Genomic DNA, 11090 nt, shown 5'->3' with positions numbered 1-11090 from the left:
ACTCAGCATATTTTATGATTCTATCATTCTATGGTTTTGATTTCTGGGAAGTAACGTGCAATGTGGAAAAAATAATCCTAACTTATATGCAGGGTTGTAAACTCTGTACTTTCTGCTGCAGCTCAACAAAAAAGGTCTTGGACACATAACACATAATTCGGTGAAAATGTCCGTTTTATGTTCAGTAAAAGTCAAAGGAGCAAGTATAAAATAAAGCAATTTTTAGGTATTACACCTGTTCTTCATGATATGATCCTTTTGTGAAACACATGTCAAAAGTATTTGGTTTTTTTCTTTTCATTTGTTTTGATAAACATATTACCTCCATTTTCAAGTCACTTGCTTTGATATGTCCTTAGGCCACCACAGCAGGAGCAATGCTACCAATAAAAGAGCAGGAAATGATTACTACACAAATAGAGAACAAAACAGCATGTCAGGTTATGTACACTTTCAAAATACCATGTTAGGTTTCTGGTCTTCCCTCCTATGTCTCATGCCCAGAAGAGACAGGGCAGAGCTAGAAAAAGATTCAAGGAAGGACAATAGCAGTGATCAGAGATTAAATAGCTTCCATAAGAGGAGCAACAAAATTGTTTTGGAATGTTCAGCCCAGGAGAGACAACTTAATTTTGTACAGTCATCATAGCCTGGACAAGACAGTCAATAATATTTTTTTCCCGCTACAAAAGCGAGCGAGAGTTCCAATGATATTTTTGAGACATAAGTTGAAAATTAACAAAATTAGTTATACTGTGGAACTCTTCCCCACAGGGTATTTTGATATTAAAATTGTACAGCTGTTCAGAAAGCTAATTAACAGAAGAAAAATTCACCAGATAATACTCAAATAATGATAATCTCTCTCCTTCAGGAATTTGCTGAACCACTAACCACTGGAGATTGAAAAAGTATTGTGGATAAGTGTTGGCATATTCTAGCTTTGTTTTTACACCATTACCAACATATCTGTATCTGGTCACTGACAAAGAGGTGTTACACTTCTGGATGGACTTTTGATCTCACACTATGAGCTGTAGTTACAGTCCCTCATTTGCATGGGAATGTCTCTTACAAAATTATAAGGGCTATCAAGGTTAATTTCTGAAGTCTTGTGCCTGTTTATGTGTGCAGACTGTCAGTCAGATTCTACCTTCTGTTTGTTTTAGGATTAAATGTGGCTAGGTTTTATGTATGAAGGGAGTGGCATAGCTACTGCTAATATTTGGTCTCCCAAGAATGCAAACCACTTCATCAGACCTTGAGGAAATGAAAAAAAAATTAAGTGTTGGTCTGTAATTAATTACTTATTTGTCATAATTGCACAAAACAGTATGCCTCTGAGGAACTTGTGTGTGAAATTCTGTGTAATCAGGATAGAGCAAAAATAAAATATTCCAAAATATCCTAAAGGAATCATTTGAGTGAGGGGGTAAAATAAAAAGAAGTAAAAATTTTTAAAGTTTTCAAATGTTTAAAAATTTTAAATTTTAAATTTTTTTCTGTAGTTGCTTTGTGTTTCAATACACAGCAAAATTAGGTTTTCTTTAATGCTTAGTAACTGTAAATATTACACAGCTATGAATTCCAACAGAAAATTGATTTATCTGTGCAACTCTCTTGCCAAATTAGTCTTTTTAATTGGAAAGAGGGTCTCATAGCTTCAGTGTGGCCACTTTCCGCAGTTTCTGATGAAGGTAGTAGGAATAAAATGCTTTTTTACAGTTTGCACTTTGCTGATGAGTGCTTGAGTTTCATGAAAACCCTTGCTTTTAAAGGTTAAAATGAATATAAGCTGTTATCTTCTGCTGGTTGCTGAAGGCCTTAGAGGAATTAACTAAATGCTTTCTTTGTTCCTAGAATCAACATTCCAACAAACAAAAAGCTTACCATGAATGGAAACTTTGCTAGCAACCCCAGATTCCTATCAATCAAATAGCTGAAGTCTGATCTCACTATTTTTGTTCAGAGACAATCAATTTCTAAGAAACCCCAGTTGCATAGATAATTAGGTAGGAACCTATACATGCAATTTTAAATCATGACATTTTAGGCAGAATGAATAGAATATTTGGGCAAGAAGCAGAAAGACAAGCTTTCTTTCTGCAGTCTTGGGCTAATCTCAGGCCAATCTCTCACTCACCTGTTCCTCTCTTTTTGTTTTTCTGCCAGCAGATGTATTTTACCAGCAATGTGCCTCCTTCTCTGCGCTTTGAAATGTCTTGATAACTATCAGGATGCAGTGGTTCTAAATTAATATAATAATCAATATCAGTTGGCTGGACCTCACTGGTTCAGAGACATTTTACTTACCTGTGGGATACTAGCCAGTTCTATGGCTTTGTTAGCCATTGTAACATCAAAATTGGAAAGTTTTGAATCTTTCATTGTAGTTTAGGCATAATTGGTGGCAGTAAACATTGGTGTTTACTGAGAAAAATTTCCTCTCTATTTGTTGGATTTTCAATTTGCTTATAAAGATGAAGAATTCTATGGAATTCTATTAGCTCTAGCAACAAGATAATTGAGAACATCCTACTACTGACCAAAGAGTATGAGCCCTCACTTGCCAATCTAACAGTCGTCCTCTGTTTGTATGATTGGATTATTTCATTGGATTATTTCCCAGATGGGCATTAATGTGTTTGTAGGGCACATTCAGTTAAAGGGTCAATGTTTATTAAAGCTGCAGATATTGCATTTGCTTTGAGCGTGTAATTAAAACAGCAGATTGCTCTCTGTTTTGCCTTTCATGTAGTAGCCTGCATCATAAAACAGCCCTGGATGATTCTTTCAACTATTTTTGTCAAAAACTTTAAAGGAGAATATATTGTAGGCTTCCTATATGAAATGAAGTAGAATAGTATTTTTCCATAAAGCTAAGGTTTTCAAAGATTATGATTTATACTGTAGTCAGGGAAATTCCATATTTTATCAAAGACCTCTGTTTATGGATTTGTTGTACCTATCTCCCTCCAGAGCTCTCTGCTTCTGCTATTTAATCTGGGGGAGAAATCTTCAGAGAAATAAATATAACTTTGGTCTATTATTTCTAAATAGGTGATGCTGTACATATCCATTTTTGCATAAAAGCAAGATTCTGACCATATTGTGATTGAATCATACCTTTAAATGTGATCAATATTAATAATTCTCATTTACAACTGCCTCTCCCTGCAATATCAATGTTATCTGTCTTCAGAAATGTATAAAATTATTTTTCTTAACCCTTTTTTGTCTTATCCAATTTTATTCTGTGCTTTATCTATTCTAGGATTATTTCAGTTCAATGGTAAATGAAACTTTGGTTCGTATATGTGATACATTGTGTATCAGAAATTAATGACTGATGTAAAGAAATCTTTTATCAGTAGTTTTAATAACATTAAGCTGTAAAATACAGTGGTCCCAGGCATTAAAATGCTATTTTCAGTGCTCCAATACACTATTCTGTCACATAAAGTAAGTATTCAAGAGCTTTGCTTCTTTTATTCATCCTTTAGAAGAAAGTCTCAGAACCACAGGTTGAGTCCAGAAGAAATTGCAGACCCGAAAACTGAAGTCAGAAAGACCTCTTGTTTTCAAAATAACCTTTTGACCATATGTCATTAAGAAGCTGTATCTCTTCTAAGACCTCTTCCAATTATACTGTCTTAGTGCTATTCCAGGAGCTTACCATATCCAATCACCCTAAAAGAATCCTAATCAGGCCTTAGGCTAAAATGCTGCATAGAAGGAAAAGCTGAACAGCAAGTAAGGTGCTGCATTTGCTTCAGCTGCAAGTCTTGTCAAATAAACACATTTCCAACTTCTGGAGTTAGAATAGAAGAGTCATTTAAAATCAAGGTCATCTTTTTATTCCCAGGGACTGTAAACAGGTTAGGCCTGCAAGTAAGTCTTACATTGTAGCCTTGAGGCACAATTGAGGTGTTGGATTGGAAGTTAAGCCTGGATGGAAAACAGCAGGGATAATGCTTTGCATTAGACATTTATTTAAGCGTCCTTCAGAGCTGCTCATATTGTCCATTCTAGGAGTATAAGACTTCTTTAGGACTTCTGATCCAGCACTTCACACATTGAGATCTGTGGGCTTAACAACTCTCAAAACTCCAGCAATTTGTATTCTCTTGCCCTGTTTGGTGCTGCTCCAGGGCTCTGAAAACAGCTGTGCTGTACTCCAGACCCAATTGATACAATGCACGCTGGCCTGGAGCACTCTGTATGGCTGCATTATGGCAAGTTTAAAAATAAGACTTCCATGATGTTGATTTATCAAATTTTGCTTGGTTGGGTAACAGATTTTCAGAGCACAATGCTTAACTGATTTCAATTGGTATTTTAGGGCCTGATGGTCTCACATGTTTCATGCATGGAGTCACTGTGACATGTAAACTATCAAGCTCAGATTTGTTTACTCACAGTAAGTAAGGCATATATATTTTATTTGGTAGTACCTTGTTTTGCATGGCTTCCAGTATTGTGGTTGGGCTAATAACAGCAGGCTGCATGGCTGATACAATTAGAAGGACTATGGGAGGATCCCTTTTTTTTTTTCTTTTTTTTAAATTCAAATGACCCATCCGTGTTAGGCAGCCCATGAGCTTAGACACCTGTTTGTGGATTACCATGTAAAAGCAGCACGTTGAACCAGAACCACTGATTGAGGAGAGAAGGCTGTCTGCTTATGTTTCCCTTGCCTTGGCTGCTATACCAGGCCAAGAGCAGCCCATGGAGGTTTAGGGAAGTGGTTTGTTTCCTAAAAGGTGTTGAGAACACACAGAAGTGAGTTGCTTGTGATGAGCAAATTAGAGAGGCACACAAGTGGAGAATGAGGATCTATTCAAGAAGAACAGGGAGCAGAGAGCACACTGGGCCTTAACTGAGATGGGAAAGCCTTTTTTTGGGTAGCAAGGGGTAACAATGGCACAATAAGTCTTAGACTGTGAGTCCTAACAGACTGAGGGAGAGACTGAAAAAAGGGGAAAAGTGTTTAAAAATCATCTGTTTCTGATCTGTTTCACTACGTGCCTTCGAAGTCATTCGGAAGTCAATTGATCCACTTTGATTTGGATTGTTTTACATTGGCCCATGTTTAAAATGTGACCCATTTCAGATTCCTCTCAGACCATTTGTAATAAAACTTTCTCCTGAAGCGTGATTAGCAAGTCTGTACCAATGAGATTACTGTTGTCTAATAAAACTGATAACTTAATGCCTACCCTATGCTCCCATCTGACGTCTCAGCTGGCAAGGCATTCCTCTCTCTAGCCATCAGCCCTAGGATTAATTAACAGCTGATTAAATCTCAGGAAAACCCTTGTATCCTATGGATCAGGTGGCAGCCACGCTCCCTGCAAGAAGGTGTGGGAGCGGATATTTTCTGCTGATGGAGGGTTAGGTCTTTGCAACTGTGCAAGTTGTCAGCAGTAGTAGCACCAGGGATGCAAGCCACAGATGGCAACAGGGGGATGCAGCTGTCTGCAGGAGGCTTAATATCCCTGAAGCAGCTGCACTGGGAATTTGCTAGATGTAGCATGGCTTATGTATGCTGTGTGCTCTCCTTTAATCCTTTTGCCTTCACCCCATCTTTGTTCATTACATTATTATTGCAAATTATTATCATTGCTAAAGTGCTAACAACATGGTCACCTGTTGACTTAGCTCTACATCCCTTGTTCTCTGGGCTCCTGGCCTAAGGCTACACTCAGCATTCATTGCTAATTATTACTTTTCTTGTATTTTTTGTTTTGTTTTTGCTTTGTTTTCTACCCTAAGTAATAACGTTTTTATGGCTGCCAAAAACCTTTATAGGAAGAGTAAATAGCATTGTAGATGGTAGCCTATGACACAAGAACATTAATTATTGAACATATTTCCTTTTGTATCTATCACTGAAGCCAAAAGCTCACAGTAAAGGATAACCTTGATGAAATCCTTAAATTTTAGTTATGATTTAAAATACATTCAATTTTGCACTCAGTGAAGATTAACTTTATATCTTTCAGTTTAATTTGTTATTTTTAATTTGTTACTTTTAATTTAATTTAATAAATCCTTGGTTTCTTACAATTCTTTGTGCCATCATTAACACCTCATCTTAGCATAGAAAGCATACAGTAAAACTCCTTTTAATGTAGGGGCAAAAACCTTGCTTTGAGGCATCCATGCAGAATTTGGATCAGTAGTCATGCTGCATCCAAGGGCAGCCTGATCTCCTGCTGACCAATTACATACTCTCTGGAGGGAACTGGAACTTGCTCCCACACATTGCTGATTTTGGGCAACTGTCTAAATAGGTCCCATTGTGAATGTGAAGGAGCTCACAAGGATTCTTTATTTTATATGCTGGTGCAGTTTGCCATTTTCCATGTTGAGTCACCTGAGGAGCAACAGGGGTAGGGTACAAGGACATCTCAGTGCCAGCTTTCCCAACTCCCACCTTGCTGGAGTTTGCTACCGACACATAAATCAATCTAAACCATTTCCAGACAGGGATTTCTGTGGGGATATTAGCTGTGTTTCTGGCCCAAGTGAAAAAGAGTCTCTGTGGTGGTCATTGTGAAACATTTTTACCCATTTTAAGACTTATTCTTGCACTGGTTTTGGGGCTGCAAGGCAATAGCTGCCTAGAAGTGGTGTATACCTCTGAATCATTGCTGTAGAAGAGGTCAAGAAGAGAAATAGATAAAGACACACAGAGAAAAATAATTTGTTTATAATACTATTTATTTAACATGTTTTCAAATTCCTTTAGGTAACAGAAAACATTAAACATAGAGGTAAGTTGACACAAATGAGAATGATTTTATTTTAAATGTTTTGGATTCATAAGGGGTTTGGGCAAGTGAAAGAAAGGAAAACTGTTCACACACAGAATATATTGACTTATATTAACTGGAATAGTTTGAATCCCTGCTTGCACAAAACTGTAGAAAATGTTTATAGACTATATTAAATCATACATTAAATGAATTCTCCCACTTTGCCTTCCCCTTCTCTCCTTCCGAGTTTTTAATTTCTGTTATGTTTCTTTTCCTTTTTACTTCTTCGCAAACTTTTGCCAGTTTTCAGTTTTCCTTCTCCAGGTGCTCACCACATTTTCCTGTCATCTCCCCTTTTGCTTTTTGTGTTGCATTTACTTTGCCTTTAATTCCTCTCCCATGTGCTACATCCCTCTATATATAATTATTTAGCTATATAATTTTATATTTCTATCTTAAAAAAAATCTGAGAAAGGCAGCTTTCAGTTAAATATTTATGCTGCATAATGGGCTGCTTGCTGTGCTATATACCTTCATGTTGTACCGGCAGAAACCAACAAAGGAGACAAAGTGAAGGATGAGCAAGAGAGAAAGAAAAAAAAAAAAAAAGCAATGTTGACTGTCAGGATCCCCATGAAGGCATGGTATAATAACATGTGTTAACTTAGAGATTCCTTGGGATTCCCTCTTGGGTTCATCTCAGCTCTGAGAATTCACTTCAAAACTGTAAAATGAAGATCTTAGAACTCCCTTCTAAGAGGCAGTGTGAAGAGAAATGTATTAGACATCTGAGGGGTGACCACATAAAGGTAATGGTGCTGAGGAGGAATGAAGAACTGTTAACTTCAGTGTGCCAAGAGCTTAACAAATACTTATGCTGAGAACAAAAATATTTAGGTGGATTTTAGACTGTGTATTTTTACACTCATTGTCAGCAAGGAGTGTTTAACACTGCATTGCTAAACAGCACAATAAATTTTCCAACATTTCCATATGAACCCTTGGGACAACTAAATCTCAGAATACTATAAAAACATTTTTGAGATCTATTTCTTTTTCTACTTCATTTTAGAAGATGAATATTTTCTAAGACCAATATATCATCCAGATAATTATTAATAATGAAAAAGGAGTGGGTAAATGATTTCTAGAAATCAGCTATCAGTTTTTAAAATATGGTAGTTCTGAAAAGAAGTACTGAAAATTGTAACTTGACTTAATGAAGCATTTGCAGGACATCTTATTTGTTCAATTTTTATACAATCACTTTTTCAGAGTAACCAGTTACTGTGACATGCATTTTGTACATGAAATACAGAATTCACAAAAAAAAAAAAAGTGAGCAATCAAGGGTGAAGAGTTAATGAAATAGTGTTAGCCTCAAGAATTTTTTCAGCAGCTCTTCTGACATCTCTGTAACATTTTAGTACCATAGGCAGGAAAAATATTTATCTCACTGCTGGAAAAAGAGAATAGATGGAATAATGTGGAAAAGAAACTATAGTAAGGAAGTAAAGTGATGACCAAACTTTGGTGTAAAAGTAAATTAAGTATTGTTAATGGACTAAAGGGGTTAGAACATTGTTCCACTTAAATAAATTATTTTTCTCCCACTGAGTCAGTAGAGCAAGGTTTTCAGTCTAATTTCAGATTTCAGCTTTGAAAATCCTTCATAAATAAACACTAAGTTGCTAAGATAACTTATCTGAGCCTGTATTTTAATTTTAGGGTAATCTGATTGACTTAAATCTGCATTACTACTGTCAGAAGTAGGAACTGAGTGATTGGTGTTCCCTACAAAATGGGAGAAGCCTGTGTTATTGTTGCTGAATGTAAGCAGGTTCCTTTACTCATACTTCTACTGGCGGAAGAAATGCAGTGAGAGTGTTTGAAAATGCTTTATTTCAGCACACATTTTTTTCTGTAGCATTTTCCTCATGTTCACAACTGTCAGTTTTTTGCTTTTAGAATTAATTTTGATGAAGCACTATCATATTACAATTAATAATCCAGGAGTGGCCAAAAGAATACATTAATATTTAGTCAGTCTTTTACTTTCCTAGCTTCAGTGATTCCAATGATAGGTAGCATAAATTCAGAGACAAAAATTCTAAGTAGTTATTACTTAGATGAATGGAGATCCTATTGGTTCATAATTTATCACCTTTCCAGATTCTCTAAACATATTCTATAGATCATATTTTAATGTCTAATATAGAAAGTTGCAAAAGTTTTACATATCCTATTAATAGAATTTTGCCACTGGAAAATGTTCAGAAACAAGGTTATATCTAAAAATAAGCAATTCTGTGTTTTAGGAAATGAAATCCAGTGAGTTAGTCTTACATCATGAATATTTGTCTTTATCATGTGCTGAGCACGACATTCAGGCTTAGTCTGTAGGGTGTATAGATGCACCTCTGCCTTTCAGGTTGGGAGGTTCACCTAATCTTGAACCCAGAAGACAGTTTCTGATCAAGATGTCTCAAAGCTCATATATCTTCTGTGTCCCACAACAATGGCACACTTCAAAATTGCAGAGTGCTGACCACAAAAATGCTTTTCCTCTTAATCTAGTGCCTTTTGTAAGTGACTTCTCGAGGCCTTGCACTTGGATGACTTTTCACTTTTGTGCACTTACAGTTGTACTGACTTGTTAATCATAGCCTTTGCTGTTTCCCTGATGTTAACAGAAATTACATAAATTATTAAATATGGACAATAATAGGACATATTTTATAAAGCAGGATCTTACATAAGAGAGAGCATGAAGTGGGGAGTGACCATCCTTGCCTTGGAAGGACTGGGCACTTACTTCTTGAAAAGGCTAAGAAAAGAAAGTACAACTAAAGCCAATTTTGAATCACAGTGATGAGCCAGGGAATTCCTAAAACTGCCACACAATAAATTGCTTATCTTGGTTTTCAAGCTTTCCACATCAGCAAATGCACTGAAGCAATCCCAAGATTTTCTGAAGAGTTAGAGACAAAACACATTAAATAAAAGTAGGAGTTGAGAAAAGAATTTTTTTTTTTTTTGAGAGTTCCTAAGCAAAGTAACAGAAAGAATTTTTACAAAACTCTTTGGACAACCTCCTTTGTCCTCAGAGATTTATACAGGATAAACAGAACAAATACTCTTCCTACATGTTTATTTATCTATGAAACTTCTCCACACAAAAAGTAATGAAATCCTTTGATTAATATCATCCAAGTAATAATATTTTTCTGACTATTTCGTCGCAGTAATAATAAGCTTTCAACTCTTTCAAAGGGCAATGTATTTTTGGCATTTTACACAAAGATAAAAAGTCTCCTATTTGTTTTAGCACAAATTTTAATATAATTCAAATTGTTGTGGATTTGAGTGCAGAATTTGACCCATTGCAGGAAGAAATAATAGAATTCTGAGATTCTAGTTATTTCCAGTTTTCTTGAAAATGTTGTAATAATGCAATTAATCTGTTCTAATAAACTTTTCCGCACTATTACCTATGACATGCATGCACTAGCAGACACGGAAGGAACAGGGTGGCATACAAGGCTTTCCAGAACTCCTCTCTTGTTTTTTATCATTCAGCAAATCAGCCTTGAGAGGCAACTGTTGCTCATGCAGGAGAGAAGCATTAATGCTGAGAAACTACATGGCAAAAACAGGTCAGTTAAGCAGACACTGCTGGGCTCTTTGTTACCCAGTCTTACCCTGACGTTCAAAGACTTTTCCATATGACGCAGTACAAGGTTGTCTGAAATTGTTGATGACAAAAATGCACACTTTCTTCTTTGAAATAATTACTTTAATTATGTATTATAGCAGAGATTTAGTATGATAAGATAATATGTATTCATTAGAGCACTCTGATTAGATTGCTTCTTGTCATAATGTTTTAACACTAATGTGAAATACATTGCAGTGCTGATGTTTTTATTAAGCCAATATCTTTTAAAGCTAAAGATATACCAAATTGTAGAGGAAGTTAACTGAGTGTCTGTTTATTGAACTTGATTTACTCCATTGAGCTTTTAACAGATCAAAGAAATTTCCTGCCTAAGGGGGAAAGTGAATTGCATAACTTTTTCATGCTACCAGCGAGACTTCCAGTAACCCAACCAATAGAGTAGTTGCATTGCAGAGACATGAATCTTAGGAGTCAGACTTGCAGAAAAGCTGCAGTCACTGGCTATAGCCTATTTCAGAAAAAAAAATCTCTTTTCCATGACTTTGAACTGTTAGAATGCCCCTTTTACTCTGACTATATTCCCATTTGAAGTCAGGATAAAAGCAGGCTTTCAAAGCTGTTCTAAACTGAGTTCTCTTTTTGCCTATTCA

The sequence above is a fragment of the Molothrus ater genome, chromosome 3, assembly GCF_012460135.2.
Source record: "Molothrus ater isolate BHLD 08-10-18 breed brown headed cowbird chromosome 3, BPBGC_Mater_1.1, whole genome shotgun sequence".
Taxonomy (NCBI): Eukaryota; Metazoa; Chordata; class Aves; order Passeriformes; family Icteridae; genus Molothrus; species Molothrus ater.
This window is presented reverse-complemented; position numbering follows the sequence as displayed.